Source organism: Bemisia tabaci, chromosome 9 (assembly GCF_918797505.1).
Source record: "Bemisia tabaci chromosome 9, PGI_BMITA_v3".
Taxonomy (NCBI): domain Eukaryota; kingdom Metazoa; phylum Arthropoda; class Insecta; order Hemiptera; family Aleyrodidae; genus Bemisia; species Bemisia tabaci.
In genome coordinates this window covers 4,010,324-4,028,220 of record NC_092801.1, presented here as the reverse complement: position 1 = coordinate 4,028,220, position 17,897 = coordinate 4,010,324, and the positions used below count along the sequence as shown (strand labels likewise).

The following is a 17,897-nucleotide window of genomic DNA, read 5'->3' as shown; positions in this document are numbered from 1 at the left end:
ACGTTATCATGAACGTCTCTGCGATAAAAAAATCTGGTAACCTCGATCTTGACGCTTTGGCTCAACTATAGCAAATTGCTAATAGTTTAAAAAACACATGGTGGGAAATGAACATTGCTCGTTTGAGAAGCTTGCTGAAACCGTTGCAGTGCGTGATTTAACTCACGCAGAGCTTTGAGTTTCTTGTGAGCGGGCAGTTCAAATTCTTCGTAACCAATGTGAAATAAAAATGTTAATATCTCCGTTAGGAGTTAGTTTCAGTAATTTTCGTTGCGCGAATCGTGTTTTGCGTAAAATTCTGCTTGTGAAACATGTTTCGGAATGCTGAAATTCATACCTTGTCTAGGGGTCCATTGGAGCATTAATTATATTATAAGAACACTAAGCTATTTTTAAACGAGATTTGAGGTAGGGAAATTATCATATAATGCCATGCTAAGAAAGAACGCCATGTGAACGTTCGAGAGTTCTTAAGTTTCCCTCAATAAAACACGTATTTTTGACGAAATTTAAGCATATCCTTAAAATTCTAAGATATATAACATCAAATTGCGTACAATATTGGCTGAAAATTTTGGAACAAAATATTCACAATTTCCGCAGTGAATTCGGTTTTTATCGTAGACAATTTGGCAATGTCTGAAGGCTCATAAGGCGTTCTTCCTTAGATCGTCAGTATAGGTCTGTTTAGCTCGTACGAATTCATAGATATTCTTCTTGCATTACTTAGAAAAATAGGTCTTTAAGGTTTAGTCTCAATTTTAAATTTTCTTTTTTACTCTAATTTTAAAGTTTTAATCCCAATTTTAAATTTTTAACTTCAGTTTCAAATGTAAGGACTCTCCTTTGCATTGAATAGCCGGGGGAGGACGAAATATCTACCGGCCTCAAGCTGTGAATTGAGAAACGAGAACGACATAATAATAATAAAATAAATATACAGTGACACAAATTAAAACTAGAGTAAGACACAAATTAAATGAACATTAGTGAAATGTAGAAAAGAAAATAAATAAATATTGTATTGGAATAAAAAAATTAAAAACATATGGGGAAAAAAGTATATTTTGAAATGAAATAATGAAAGAAATTGGAAAGATGGAAAAAAAGCAAGAATGAGTATTCTAAAGGTTTAGTTCCTGTTATCGAATTTTTCCCCTCAGTAGAAATTCAATGCGACACCACAGATTTTGCAAGGAGGAAAAGAATTAAATAAATTTCCAAATTTCCAATAATCAAACCTAATCCGTCTTTGGCTGTCTTGAAAAATATTCTGCTTACAGTGAATTCAAAATAAATCTACATATATCCCTATTGTATGAAGCTATACAGTATCGTCGAAATTATGCAATTTATTTACCTGACCTTCGTTCTCACACTCGTATACGCTAATCTGGTCTCGCTGCACTGTACAACCAACACATTTGTTAGTATTTTCTCTTTTCGAATTAACAGTTGGCTTTAGCTCTATGTCACTGTCACGAATTTCAAAATAATACGTGGAATCGACTTCAAGAATGAATGCTGAAAGCGCAGCGATTATACACATCTTGATGAAACCCATTTCGGGAAGAGAAAGAGGGGCATGCCCGCCAAAGCTGGACTGCCAGCCCAAGGGACACGGCAAAAGTACGAGGCACTGTTTTTTTGTAAGATTATTTGGAGTTTTCCATTGCGCAGTTTATAGAGAACTTTTTTTTTTCCTGTTATTCAATGGCAAGAGAACTTTTAAAGAGTATCTTTTCAGAGAAATTGGCTTTGCAAATCGTGAATAGCTGTACTAAATCGAATTCACGCTTTTTTCAGCTCACAACTCTTCGGAGGGTCGACGTGCGGCAATTAGAATGTTGCCGAATTGTGTACGATAAAATACTGAATTTTGAACAATCGAATGCAAATTGTTTCCCGGAATTTCCAAATGCTTTAGGTTCAATTCCAGTTAACATTTTCTGTAATTTTCAAGGAAAAACATCCACTAGTTTGCTAGATGATCCACACCATATTTGAAGAAATTTGGCAATCTTTGGATATGCGCATGACGTTTTTCTTCGGCACGAAACTGTGACGTAGAGGCCCCAAGAGGGCTATAAAAAAACTTCATGAACTGAACTGTATTTTTCAGACCTTGAGAAAGTAAGCAAGAAAATAATTGATTTCACTGATCCACACGGTTGCCGGCAAGAGATACGTGTGTGTGATACATTGTGGGCAAGGTAGCTATAACACTGTCGTGCTGAGGAAAGACGCTGTTAGAGCATTTGATTTTTGTCAAATATCCACCATAAAATTATTTATTTTTAAAGAAATTCGTGGGCGTTTTTATTTTTAAGACATTTCGAGCCGAAATAGGTACTAATGGATTTCTCATGAAAAATGAAAGAAGAATTTTCCTCCAATTTTCCTGGAGACTCGCGACTTGTCTCAGAGAACGTTTTTCCTCAGCACGACAGTATATTCGAAAGTATATGAATTGTGAGCCCCATGGAGAACTTTAGAAACCCAAAATTAATAGATTGTTGAACCTTTGAGGGTTTTTACGCGCTGGTTTTTTTATCCAACCTTGCCAGTAGTGCGGAACCCTAGTAATAAACTACTATGAGTCAGACTGATGTCAGCCTGAATCAGTGAGACTCATGATAGTTTATGAAACATAGGCTGACGTCAGACTGACTCACTTTTAGGTTCACACTAGGGAAGTCTAGGTTGAAAACATTTCGCCCTATGTAAGAGCACAAAGATTTCAAAACTGAGTACTTAATCACGTTCAGCTTTATAATTTAAGTAAAACTTGAGGTGATACCAACCAGTAAGACCTAATTGTCTACCGCTTTGCATAATCTGAATGTGACGTCCTTCTGAGGATCCCAGTTCAACAGAAATTCATCCATCCTCATCAATGGAGAAAAAGAGTTGAGGACAGTTGTAAATTTCAAGTGGCCGTTTTCACCTTTCAAAAATGTTTAAAAAAAAATTGAATGTAAAAATAGTGGTTTGATCTTGTATTTAGAGTTTTTATGGTGGTAGGAAAGTTCAAACTTCTTTATCTCGATTCATACCTAATTTGACCTAATACGCACGTGTTAATTTTGATTTATTTTGGCTGTCCTTCAGAACTCCATGAGGTTGAATAGAACTGAGCTAATTAGAAATGGATCCTTCAGTGGCCATATTCTTCCGATACGTGTCCTCTACGTGATAACTATGAATTACGTTATCGTTTCTCCTCCCGATTTTTCACGGTGGAAATGTATTCGCGGGAAGCGCCTAAACAACACGTTCCAACGGATTTGCGCTGGAGGGTGCTTCTCTGAGTCCCTCTTAAGAGTCACCTCCAGATCCGATTTTCTCCCGGCGGCGGATGTAATGTGAAATAAGTGGCGACATCGCAGGAAGTGCGAATATATTTGAGTAGAGTCTCGTCGTTATAATTGGAGAAAAGGCTCGCAATACGTTTCGCCAAAAAATTGATTTTCCTCGCCACCTCTGGCTGCACTTTAGCCCGAGCGTAGTGCGTGAAGTTATATGGTATCCGGTTATCCCGAAAATTTTTTCAAAACACTCACAAAACTAAAAAATTCGGACAATCCTTGTAAAAAAGAAAGTTATATAGCACATGGAAATTTTCAAAGCGTTCGCAGATCGAAGAGCTCCGCAGTTAGTTTTCAGCCCGCGTTTCCTGGGGAACGGGACTTCTTCGCAGATCTAGTTATTAATAGGGTAATGGACCACTAGATAAGGTACGAATTTCAGCATTCTGATACATGATTCTTAATCGAAATTTTACGTAAAACACGATGCACACAAGGAAAATTTACCGAAATTAACTCCTTACGAGATATTTAATGATTCTTAATGCGTGAATTCAAACCACCCGCTCCATGAAACTCAATGCTCTACGTGATTCACATCGCGCGCTAAACGTTATCATGCCAGATATAAAAATCTGGCAACCTCAATCTTGACACTTTGGCTCAGCTATTGCAAATTTCTTATAGTTTGAACAACACTTGGAGGGAAATGAACATTGCTCGATTGAGAAGCTTGCTGAAACCGTTCTAGTGCGCGATTTGACTCCCGTAGAGCTTTGAGTTCCTTGAGAGCGGGCAGTTCAAATTCCCCGTAACCAATGTGAAATAAAAATGTTAATAGCTTCGTTAGGAGTTGGTTTCAGTAATCTTCGTCGCGCGAATCGTGTTCTACGTGAAATTCTGGTTAAAATACATGTATCAGAATGCCTAAATTCGTACCTTGTCTAGTGGTCCATTACGGAACTTTTGGCACTCAGGATAGAAAAATTCAGAAATGCGTCACCCTCTTCTGACGGATGCAAGAACGGCAGGCCGAAAGTGTGGTGAAAGTTGCGCTCGATTTCAGAAGAGGAATATTTAAAACAAGCAGTCAAACCAAACACAGTGCGTGCGGGTGCGTTGATGCGCACATGCATTCGCGACTGCCGCGAGTCATGCAGCGTTGCCATTTGAATCAGTAAGTTCGAAAACACACCAACTCGTTTTTTTTTCGAATTTCACTTTTTCACGGTTTAGTAACACTTATGTATAGAAGCATCTGCACGCAGAAGGTAAGTTCGAAATTGCAATCGGAAGTGCTCAAAACAGCGACGGGAAAAGGGAAAAATCTTAGTATTTCATTGGAAATACCAATTTTCAGCTATTTCAAGGGAAACGGGTGACCATTCGATTTTGCTGTTTTCTTTTTTCGGTTCAGCATACCTTGTCCCAACAAGTTGTATAAATATTCAAGCGTAATTCAGGTCGAAAAATATACATTTTTCAGGGCAAACTATGAACAATCCGTATCTGAAAGTCGGTGAGAACGAAAACACACCTACTCGGAAATTTTTAAACGCTTAATTCCCTGTCATCAAACATGGTGTATCGATTTTATCTTGGTGCTTTACAAAGTCTTTTAGTACTTGTCCTCTGGCACCAAAAGGTTTTTCTTGGACTAACTTCTTCGCCCGCTGCGCAGTTTTAGGTGTTTCCTGAACAATTTTTTTTCCGAGTTGGTGGGTTTTCGAACTCACTGATTCAATTCTCACAAGTTGGCATCATGGTTACCCTAGAGAAAAATATTACCTCGCAGCGAGCTCGCAGACAGCTCGCAGCATATTTTGGACCTCGCGGTTAGGAAACTCCTCGCAGTTAGGTGATGACCTTGCCAAGACCTCGCAGTGAGGAAGTCGGTTAGGCATGGACCTCGCCGCGAGGTGCTGACAGCTCACGGCGAGGACCTCGCCTCGCCGATAGGTGAGAGGACCTCGCAGATAGGTGAGAGGACCTCGCAGTTAGGTTGGCTCCTATCCACTGGTGTGAGAGTCCTCACAGTAGGTATATTAGCCAGCAGGTAACCTGACCACAGAGGTACACACAGGTTCAGAGCCTCATTAAAAATTAAGGATCAATTGCAGCATCTAATATATACTGATAAAAATGTTAAAAAGTTTTTGAATTTGAAAGAAAAATTGTATTTAATTCAAAAGCACATTCCTTGGCTCAAAACAATGTGGGTCAGTGAACTGAAATTGTTCTGTATACCAAAAAAGTGCCTTAAAATTAAACACAATTTTTTATTTATTTTTTATTTTTTTTTTTTTTAGAAAAAAAAAACAAAAAAAAACCTACCAATCAAAACTTTTTTAACCTTTTTTTCCGTGAATCCTCTCACAAATGTTCTTATCTATTTTAGCATGCCAAAAAATAAAAATAATCTGTACCTTCTTTGCACATGGTCTTCCAAAATATTCCACACTATGAGGCATTCTTCGCTCCTTGCAAGAATAGACAAATTCCAAGAATTCAAGGATCAGGTAGTGATTTTTAGAAAATTGCATCGTCACTGGCCTATAAAATTAAAAAAAATAATCATCATTCACCAAGGTCACACTCAAAATGAATTGTAAAAATTTCTGAATTTTGATAGTTATAAGTGAATATTTCAAGTTAAACTGACCGATTCCTTTCATTAATTTTAAGCGAGAGCTTTTCCTTCAGCATATCAATCACACATAATGTGCTGTTCCTTCTCCTTCAAGCAGGAAAATACTCATTGGAGGGAGGAATTTTCTTCAAATTTACAATGTCTAATCACTCTAGAACTGTACTCTTTGCATCAACTTTATTGTGAAGGTAAGTGGGCATTTTAAAAGCCAAATTTAGCATGTCAGCCCTTGCAGTTAAGTCAGTAAGTATACGCATTTTCCTTACTGCTTCTTGATTATGGTCTGATGTTGCAGAACTTTTCAAAGTACTATCCATGAAAATTCAGAGGACAACCAGTTGGTGACCACATACTTTTTCATTTGTTTACATTTTTTCATTTATATTCTTGTTTAAATTCAGTGGATAAAATTAAAACATAAATTACTACTGGAAACCAAGAGGTATGTAAAAAAAATTAAAATGTTAATCACCTTACAAGACTTACTCTGTCCCTTCTTTTCATGTTGACTCCTATTCTTTTCATGCAACTTTGGCAGGGAACAGTAGGACAGGGTCGCATATTTGGCCTGATCATTGCTAGAGCTTCGGATGGTCCTAACAAATCCTTCAACTTCTGCAGTTCAGTGTCTGGAATCAACATATCAGAGTGAACAAGTGATCCTTTAGATAAATGAAAAGTTTCCTATTTTTTCCATATTTTAACACACATATCAATTGCATATTCGTTCAAGTGAATGTGAGGAAAAACAGCTGAAAATTTTCATCCCCCAGACTGAAAAGACGCAGCCACTTACTTTCTACGAGCAGGTCTATGCTGAGAGAAATTTCACGAAATTGCCACATTGGTATGCAGTTAAATCTAGTTTTGCCATGAAATTTATCCTCACATGCAGAGACTATTTGCAGTAGGTAATTATGCTCACACATACAGAGACAACAATCAGCTCGACATGGCCATCATTGCCCTGATAACTCAAGAGACCGTAGATGCATACTCAATTAAAATTCATAAGTGCACACAATCCTCCATGAGAAAGGAGATAGTAGGTACCTAGAAACAGCAGGGTGAGCTATCCTTACTTCTCCTGGAGCAAATCCTCCCTACTTATTTTGAAATTGTCATGGCTCAAGGAGAAAAATTCTATTACTTACATAGTGCACACTTGTTGTTGGTCCGAAAATGATTCCTCCTCCGTCTCTTCACACATTCCAAAAGGACACATATTAAAGTCTGATTCCAAAGTAGATTTCCACAGGTTTTCATTCCAATAATCACTGATAAACTAAGTTAGAGGAAAATCAAAAAATGCTGCTGCATAACTACTTACTTACAATACATGCTTCGCCGTATCACACATTTGAAATGAACCCAGATTCTATTCCAATTTCAAGGATCACAAATCCATCAATTTTATCCTTTTTATCCCTAAGAAATCCCAATAACTTGGACGAAAGAACCTCGATGTAAACAAACGCGCGCGGCACACAAACCAGGTTAGGTGAAGTGAAGTTTACATTTGGTCGGGTAAGTTGCCACATTTTGCCCAAGAAATTCGATTAAATTATTGATATCTGCACGTCTGCACCTATGCGGTTAACCTGTTCAACATAGGCAACGCTGCGCTGATCGAGAGTCAGATGTTCTTTCTCCGCTCCAACGTTTTGCGTCATTGTCCAAGTTTAGCAGAATAATTGTGCAAGCTCTGCCGATAGGGGGGGGGGGGGTGAGAGGTTCCGACCGCTGGTCTCATTTTAGCCGCTCATCCCTTCACATGAAAAAATTTCATGGAAAATAAAAGCTAGAAATTTCACGTGAAATATTTCATGAAAATCCAGAAATTTATGAAAGATATTGAAAAATGCCGGTTCCTTTCCATGTTTAGTAAAATGTAGAAATTGTAAATTTCTTCTATTTTTGTTTGTTTGAGTGCGGGTTGCATACTCCAGCCCCTGAAAAATATGAAATATTTCACAGCCTCGTGAAATTTCATGAAATGTATCCTGAAATTTCCAATTTTTCATTTCCTTCTTCCGTTTCATGCCACCCTGGGCCGGGCCACTACTCCATAGAAAGGGAAAAAAACAAAACAATAATTTTTCGGAGGGCACTATCTGCCAATGATCTATTACGCTGATAACTTCTAACTGATATCGGTAAGGCGGTCAGTCGGTCACTCTACTTCTATAGTGACCGGTCGGTCCAGTGGGTCAATGAAGTTGCCGCAGAGAAAATAGTTTCTTCACTTTTCTTTTTTTGTAGCGCTTTGTTATGAGCACCGGAAAGTTAGGTGAGTGATATTCTGAAAACCCGGGAAAAATTATTCACACCTTTCATCCTTTCATGAGGAGTTATGTGATGGAGGGATGTCCAAATACAGCAGTTACATAGAAAGAGGCACATTAGCGCCAGACGGACTTGGAGCCTGGGAGATTCGTTTAGCCCCGTTGCGGGCTGGGCCTGCCCAGGAAAAACCCTCATGACGAGCGAACGCATTCCTTCGGGTAGGTATTATGTGATGCATCGATTTTCGGATTGATGTCATAAAGACTCCAAAATTTCTCGCGTTTCTCTCATAATGTAATTGAGGAGTGATTCCAATAAATTTAAAAACAAATTTAAAAAAAAAAAAAAAAAAACACCCTTGCACTTCGTTTTGAATTGCATTGAAATTCTGGCACTATATTCAAATATAAACTTTCGCATCAATTTACTTGAATAAATTAGAGCAATACGGGAACCACTATTACTGGTTGATCTAACAGAAAGAATAACTGAGCTATTGGTTTCCCTGGGCAGATAGGTGTTTTTAATGATGAGCCGTTGCCGTTACCTAGTATAACTGCAAACTGCATTATAGACTCAAATCCATATTAAGCGAGTGAAATCGGCATCAGTGCATTTAATCAGCTGAGAGAGGCGCGAAAGTCCCACGCAGCGGCGTTGCCTCACCGACAAATTCCTTGAGAATAATAGAAAGCAGACTGCGTAATAGCGGGCAACCAGATATTTTTTTGATATATTTTACTCACCATCTGGCAATCAAAATTCCACTCGTATACCATAACATAACCTATGATGCAGTGTGGTGGTCTGCAGTTTGTTTACAATCAACAATGAAGCTTTGCACTTAGAAAAATTGAGATGATGTTAATGATATGTGAGTGAAAACAGTGATAACAGTGAAAACATGCGAAAATCTACGTTGGAAGTTGTTATGCAGCTGCATTTTTTATTTTCCTCTAACTTAGTTTATCAGTGATTATTGGATGAAAACCTGTGAAAATCTACTTTGGAATCAGACTTTAATATGTGTCCTTTAGGAATGTGTGAAGAGACGGAGGAGGAATCATTTTCGGACTAACAACAAGTGTGCACTGTAAGTAATAGAATTTTTCTCCTTGAGCCATGACAATTTCAAAATAAGTAGGGAGGCTTTTGCTCCAGGAGAAGTAAGGATAGCTCACCCTGCTGTTTCTAGGTACCTACTATCTCCTTTCTCATGGAGGGATTGTGTGCACTTATGAATTTTAATTGAGTATGCATCTACGGTCTCTTGAGTTATCAGGGCAATGATGGCCATGTCGAGCTGATTGTTGTCTCTGTATGTGTGAGAATAATTACCTACTGCAAATAGTCTCTGCATGTGAGGATAAATTTCATGGCAAAACTAGATTTAACTGCATACCAATGTGGCAATTTCGTGAAATTTCTCTCAGCATAGACCTGCTCGTAGAAAGTAAGTGGCTGCGTCTTTTCAGTCTGGGGGATGAAAATTTTCAGCTGTTTTTCCTCACATTCACTTGAACGAATATGCAATTGATATGTGTGTTAAAATATGGAAAAAATAGGAAACTTTTCATTTATCTAAAGGATCACTTGTTCACTCTGATATGTTGATTCCAGACACTGAACTGCAGAAGTTGAAGGATTTGTTAGGACCATCCGAAGCTCTAGCAATGATCAGGCCAAATATGCGACCCTGTCCTACTGTTCCCTGCCAAAGTTGCATGAAAAGAATAGGAGTCAACATGAAAAGAAAGGGACAGAGTAAGTCTTGTAAGGTGATTAACATTTTTAATTTTTTTTACATACCTCTTGGTTTCCAGTAGTAATTTATGTTTTAATTTTATCCACTGAATTTAAACAAGAATATAAATGAAAAAATGTAAACAAATGAAAAAGTATGTGGTCACCAACTGGTTGTCCTCTGAATTTTCATGGATAGTACTTTGAAAAGTTCTGCAACATCAGACCATAATCAAGAAGCAGTAAGGAAAATGCGTATACTTACTGACTTAACTGCAAGGGCTGACATGCTAAATTTGGGCTTTTAAAATGCCCACTTACCTTCACTATAAAGTTGATGCAAAGAGTACAGTTCTAGAGTGATTAGACATTGCAAATTTGAAGAAAATTCCTCCCTCCAATGAGTATTTTCCTGCTTGAAGGAGAAGGAACAGCACATTATGTGTGATTGATATGCTGAAGGAAAAGCTCTCGCTTAAAATTAATGAAAGGAATCGGTCAGTTTAACTTGAAATATTCACTTATAACTATCAAAATTCAGAAATTTTTACAATTCATTTTGAGTGTGACCTTGGTGAATGATGATTATTTTTTTAATTTTATAGGCCAGTGACGATGCAATTTTTCTAAAAATCACTACCTGATCCTTGAATTCTTGGAATTTGTCTATTCTTGCAAGGAGCGAAGAATGCCTCATAGTGTGGAATATTTTGGAAGACCATGTGCAAAGAAGGTACAGATTATTTTTATTTTTTGGCATGCTAAAATAGATAAGAACATTTGTGAGAGGATTCACGGAAAAAAAAGGTTAAAAAAGTTTTGATTGGTAGGTTTTTTTTGTTTTTTTTTTCTAAAAAAAAAAAAAATAAAAAATAAATAAAAAATTGTGTTTAATTTTAAGGCACTTTTTTGGTATACAGAACAATTTCAGTTCACTGACCCACATTGTTTTGAGCCAAGGAATGTGCTTTTGAATTAAATACAATTTTTCTTTCAAATTCAAAAACTTTTTTAACATTTTTATCAGTATATATTAGATGCTGCAATTGATCCTTAATTTTTAATGAGGCTCTGAACCTGTGTGTACCTCTGTGGTCAGGTTACCTGCTGGCTAATATACCTACTGTGAGGACTCTCACCCAGTGGATAGGAGCCAACCTAACTGCGAGGTCCTCTCACCTATCTGCGAGGTCCTCTCACCTATCGGCGAGGTCTCCTAACCTATCGGCGAGGCGAGGTCCTCGCCGTGAGCTGTCAGCACCTCGCGGCGAGGTCCATGCCTAACCGACTTCCTCACTGCGAGGTCTTGGCAAGGTCATCACCTAACTGCGAGGAGTTTCCTAACCGCGAGGTCCAAAATATGCTGCGAGCTGTCTGCGAGCTCGCTGCGAGGTAATATTTTCTCTAGGGTACCATTCGTTTAAATTCATTGCATTTATCGACTCCTGCGTGAACTAGAGTTGATTGTTTCCAATACAATTAAATGAAGGGAAAACGGTGCAGCCGAATTGGAATTCGCGGAATACCGAATACGTGTTTGATGATGGCAATCGGGTAATGCATGCCTCTTTGCCGCATTTTGTGATTATGAATTTTAAGAACTCGAATGCGATATTTCACCTCTCGCATGCCCTTTTTTCCAAGTGATCGAACTAAAATTATATTGCAGCGTCAAGTGCGTCAGCGGGAATGAAATGATTGACGGTGGGAAGAACTTAGTGCGTGCATGCCATTACAGTTTTTTAATTTTTTTTTTTATTTTTTGAAAAAAAAAACGACTTAGTAGAACCTGCGACCTGCGTCATGCCTTGCCGTCGCTTTTTTTGAACACGCCGTATTTGAAGTTGCCACGTTTCATTCAATCAAATGTGAATTTTCCGGAAAACTTGACGATAATAATCAACACACGTTTTAGATTTTTATTCATCTGATCCAGTGATCGACTTGTTTTATTTCAATGACAAATTGACGCACAAAGCTTGATGTTTGAAAGCATTGCAATATATATTAAAATAACTGTACAAATAACTACGCTGTAAATATACAATCTTCAAAGGGGTAAAAAATGTATAAAACTCATTAAGCATTTACATTTCAGACTTAATTAAATCGTGTTCTCAGAAACTAGCGTGAAAATGTGTCCGGCCTAGGCACGTAGTAATTAAAGAGGAGAGGAAGTGGAGAGAAACTAGAATAATGTGAAAGCACGGCGAGAAAAGATAACACATATCACGCATTGACATCATAACGCCTGAATACAACTATTACCACATGATAGACGTGCGTGTTGCATATACAGCGTGTATGAAGGCGTTTTGGATCGTCTTATTCGCACACCTCTCAGCAATTTCAACTGAGTGTTCTCCCGTGCCAAGGAATAACGGGGTGCCACACACGGGAGGGATGAGGCGCCCAAAAGTGAGGCTCTGCTGCGCGCGCACGTCGCATGTTTGGATTGTAATTTCGCGGCAGATTCGAACCCAAGGGGCGAGTTCCATAATACATTCTTCTCAAATGCACAGTATATTCTGATTTCAAACAAGGCAAGGCGGAACTCTCACGCTATTACAGAATGAAGGAAAATCCATGGTATTCTAGAAGTAAGAATGTGTATCTCAACAAATTAAAACGTTAGCATTTCAAACCTACACTTTGTCTAACTAAAGTTAGGTATAATTGCAATAAAGGGTAAGATATTTTCGATAAAGAAATTTTTATCACCATTGAAACCAACTATTTGATAAGATATTTTTGATAAAGAAATTTTTACCACCAATTAGTTGATTAAGTACGGTTCTTGTATCCTTTTCTTGTTTTTATTCAACATTGACCTAATGTTTTACTGTTCCTGATAGACTTTAATGTTAATTTTTGGTCACCTTTTTCTGTTTCCTCTTTAAAAAAATACATGAAAACAAAAAAGATACAGTTTTTAATCAATTCCTATTTCCTTTTTCCCCTCATGACAACGGTAGCTTTTATTCATTGGATTTATGTCTACTTTTTTAGAGTAAAATAATGTCTGCATTTTGAAGAATTACATTATTTGTCAGGCTTATATCCTTCTTTTTGCGATTATATTGAAATGTGTTAAAGCAAACTCTGGGGGTTTGCTAATACTTTCGTTAAAATAATATGTTTTAGGCCAATCAGTGCTTTACAGACACTTAATTTATACTCAAAGGTCCAAAAATGAATCAGAAGCTACCGTGGAGGACAAAACAAACCGAGTCAAAGATTTTTCTAAGTAAAAAATTCAAAATGTAATAATTCATACAAATTACGAATTCAACAAATATTGCCATTAATACTTTAATCATCACTTAATCAGAATACTGCTTCTTGAGCACACTGATGGCCTAAGTCCAAAAACATGCATTTTGGATTCAAGACGTTAGTCATTTTCCAACATGTTTATTTTTTCTAAGGAGAAATGATCCCAGTTTTCTCTTTTAATTTCCGTTGATTTCTCTTCAAGACAGAAAATATCCTGTAAAAATTTCAGACAGTAACAATGGTGTTTTTCTGCAAAGATACTCAGGAGACACATACATTATTAAACTTAGTAATTGAGGTAGGTACCTATGTGTTTCTAAATGTAGGTACGCTATAGCAATAGACTTATGCCTATAATCATAATTATAGCGGGTGCAGGTACCTATTGCTTTTATCGAGGAAATATTGTTTGAGATTTTTGAAGCTTAAGGATTTAGAAAAGAGACGAGAAAGTGCTAAAATAAAATTGAACGTATTTATGCTGAGAAGAATTATGCGAAAATAAATCGAATCAAGAGGATCTATGTGCATAGGGCTCACAAGCTACACTAATCTTTTTGCTTTCACTCATTTGCACATATTTCCTTGTAGCATAAATACGTCCAATTCTCTTTTCCAGACAGCTCACAAATGAATTTCCTTCAATCTTATTCTCTCAAATTAACAATTCGTGTAGCAGTAAGGATGAAAGGCTAACAGTAAAATGGAAAAGAAATTTCGTAGCAGGGTACCAAAATATCAGAGAGAGAGAGCAAAGCTGGCATCAGAGGAGCCCACTGCCCAGTCCTTCTCGAGAGGCTCCCCCCCCCCCCCCCCCCCCACAAAAGAAACATCCCACAGCATCATTGTTGCGGTTTTTCTTCTTTTTTTGAGGGAGCGACCTGGGAGCGTATCCTCCCCCTCCCTTCCACGAAAAGTTCTGCTAGCTTCATCCATGTGAAAGTCAAGAGCAAGCGAGTTAAAGTAAAGAATCTTCGCCAAGACATTCCCTTGTAGTAAGAACTTTAAAAAATCTCCTAAAAATTGTAAATTTTAATCACTAAACTCACTATAAAACTGTTAAAATTTACGGAGAAGGAAACCCTTTTTACGTATGGATTTACGAGAGGTTAAATTTAATTAAAGTAATCGTGATTAAAACTCTGGACTTTTTTTACTTTAATACTGTGCATTTGAGAAGAATGTATTATGGAACTCGCCCCTTGGGTTCGAATCTGCCGCGAAATTACAATCCAAACATGCGACGTGCGCGCGCAGCAGAGCCTCACTTTTGGGCGCCTCATCCCTCCCGTGTGTGGCACCCAGGAATAACGCCGCATGAACACTCGAGAGGTGTCACTTTTCTCCGCATATGCATGTATTTTTAAAGATAGTTATTCATATTTTTCCTCGAAATTTTTAGATATTTTAGATGAAATTGCAGATTAAATTTGAAGAAAAGTATTCAAAATTTCTTCAGTAAATTGGGTTTATATTGAGGAACATCAGGCAACGTCTGCTGGCTCATACGGCGTTTTTCCTTAGCACCCTTGTGTTTCATTTGTCTCCGCATGCGCAAGTCTCCCATGGAATGACACTGAAATGACTCACAATCGGTGACTTCAACGAACGGGAAGAAAAAACAACAGAATTTCAAGGAGTGCTTTTAAGAGTGTATACAGTCTGGTGATAAGCTTTTAAGAGTGTATACAGTCTGGTGATAAGACACAAAGCAAGAAGAGAAATCGAAAATTTGACTTGTGAAAGGTTGCAGATTTTTACGTCCGCATTAGTCGCACAGCAAAAGTTAGGCATTTCAAAATTTCCAAAAATTCCAGTTAGCTCTGTTCAAATGTTACAAATTGGATAGCAATTAATTTTAATTTTTGCATACCTATTGTAGTCATAATGATCTTCGAGCGATTTTTTGAATCTAGGATCAAAATCATCGTTAATAAGTGGTCTGGACTTGTTCACTGAAAATCTAGGAAAAAGCCTAAATTTAAGGATACAATGCATGTTCCCTTCAAAAGCTTAAATGGAAAATTGCCCGCTTTCTACATTGAAAGCTCGATCACGGAAGATAAATTATATTACTAACAGCAATGTTTTTCGTTGCGACGATAATGAGTCAAGAATGAGATACTGATGATAAGTACCAAAAACTGGCTAATTTAATGATACTAGCAATTTGGTGATTAAATACTGACCGCACCTTTCGGTTGGCGAATAATCTGTGGCTCTGTTCATCATTTTAAGGACGTAAGAGAACACAATTCAGAAACGCACCACAGTAGAATATTCCGTGATGATATTGTTGTCGTTGTTATTGAAGAAACATATAGAGACATGGAAACTATTTATACGTAAATTTTTAGATTTTTGAAGAAAACTCATGAGCAGTATCACGATGGATTGGTGGCATAATATTGTTTGACCGATTTATTGATATCGAGAAGAATTGGCTTGGAGAAGTTTCATGGAAGCTTAAACTAAAAATTAACTCAAAAGTTGAATACCGAAATGGATGGATGGGTTTTAGTATTCATTTTTCCTACAGAAAAAATGAATTCCCTCGTTCATATTCTGCAACAAGCTTCAATGGAAATCAACAATGACATTCTTTTAATCCAAATGTCATGAATATCCTTCAATTAAGAAAGAACAAAACGATGAACTTTTTGTGCTCCAAAAATTTGCAGAAATCGTCAGAATCCACCGCCACCGTCACCATCTTCTTTCACTTTTAAGAATATTTCGAACCGTCCTCGGCACCAAAATACTACCGTATGAATTTACAGCACGAAGTTTCTGCGTGAAAATGTGCGAGAACGAACCATAACGTACGAACTTTTTAAAAAAGATAACCATTAAAAAATAACTAGGGGCTTATGGGGCTGCTTCGCAGCCCCTTATTTTTCCTGTACACTTTTCACTTTCACATGTTTTTTTTTTTTTTTTTTATTCATTTTCATTTAATTTTCTGTTTTGTCTTTGAATCGGGTCTAATTATTTCTTTGAGAGAATAAATATAACAAATGTTTTCAAAAATTGTAATTTTATTTAGTAAGCTTTAAACTAAAATTTTGTTTTAATCTTCATACAAAATTATTTTTTAGGTTTTACATTTGTTCTCAAACTAATTTTAAAGAAGATCTTTTTTTATTTTTTAAATACTTTGCTTTTTTTCGATTAAATTGTTGATTCTTCTTTTGCCATTTCTGTCCTGCTTTTCTTCCTATATTTCCTACAACTTTGCTCTTCTTCTTTCCTCCTTTTGTCTTTTCTTTTTTTGCTTCTTCGTTTTCTTCTTCAGTAGCTGTTCCTTCTGGTTCTTCTTCTTTTTCTGCTCCTGTTTTAACTTCATCTAATTTTTCCGCTTTTTCTTCTTCGTTTTTTCCATGTTCAGTCTGCTTTCTGGTTTCCGTATTTGTTGGTATGTTATCTTTTTCTTGTTTCGTTATCTTACTACCCCATCTTGTAATCCCAACTGGCCGGAAATCAAAAACGAACTTAAAAACGGTGAAAAACCATGTGATCGTCCCGATATCGTTTCACGTGTTTTTCAATGCAAAAAATAAAATTTAGAGATGAGTAATAAAATAATAACAACACTATTAAACAGATTTTTAAGTCTTATTATTTTCTCTGAACTGTTTATTTTTAAAATGTTTAGAACAAAACGGAATAGACAAAGTCCAAATAGTAACTAACAGAGGAGGAAAGATTTAAATGCAGTATCCGGAATGCAGCTGCATTCCGGATGCGTTAAGGGGTGGGAAGGAGGGAGGGACGGACTGAGAAACTGAAAAAAGTACGTTACGTAACGGTAAATATTAAATAAACTTACCTATATATGGATCCTTGAACTTTAAAGCAATAAGGTCCATCACCCGGAATATCAATTCGATTTGCAGAGAAAGAGGCAAAAGCAACAGCACTATTATAATTTCTGATATGCTTTATGAAATTTGGAGAATATAAAAATAATGATTTCAAATCGGTATTTGTCCGAATACTCGGTAAAGAAATTAAGCCATTTTGGCAGCAGTTATTAAAATGACCATTGGACATTTCACCCTGAAAATGGCGAGCATCACAATGATGACAAATTATATTCATTGAACCGACTGAAAATTTGGTAACAAAATTTTCATCAAAGTTCTGATCATCAATTTTATACTTCCGAAATGAAGAAATGAAACTTTGATTTTCTATACTAATAACAGAGTTAAGTTCTTGCTTCACTAAACGAACATGGGAAGAATTGTGGAAAACGCGACCACGTTTTGGAGGACGACCGCCTCGGTCATTCAAAATTTCACTCATAACAACTGTTTTTAAAATTAAAATTAGTAAAAATTATTATTATTTTAACAAAATCATAACTGAAAAGTTCAATTTTTAAATTAAAAAAAATAAATCAGAAGAAAAAAGATGAAATGAAAATGGAAATTAATAATAAACATATTTATACACATTGAAAAGAAACAGCGTGAAAAGTTCTGATCGGAAATGAGAAAAAAAACTTGGAGGTTATTGCCTTAATGAGGAAAAATTGGCAATAGGAAAAAGATAAAAAGATGGAACCAATCATGAAAAACCGTAAAAAAAAAAAAAACGCGGGAAAAGAAAAATGTAAGTTGATGGCAGTT

General features: G+C 36.7%; 1 long non-coding RNA gene across 1 annotated transcript; it reads left to right on the top strand.

The window, feature by feature from the left end:
• The first annotated feature begins 4,021 nt into the window (after nt 1-4,021).
• On the top strand, nt 4,022-12,911 carry LOC140225401 (uncharacterized). The gene is made up of 2 exons (XR_011900517.1): nt 4,022-5,073; nt 11,396-12,911. It is a non-coding gene; the product is annotated as an uncharacterized lncRNA (long non-coding RNA).
• The last annotated feature ends 4,986 nt before the right edge of the window (nt 12,912-17,897 follow it).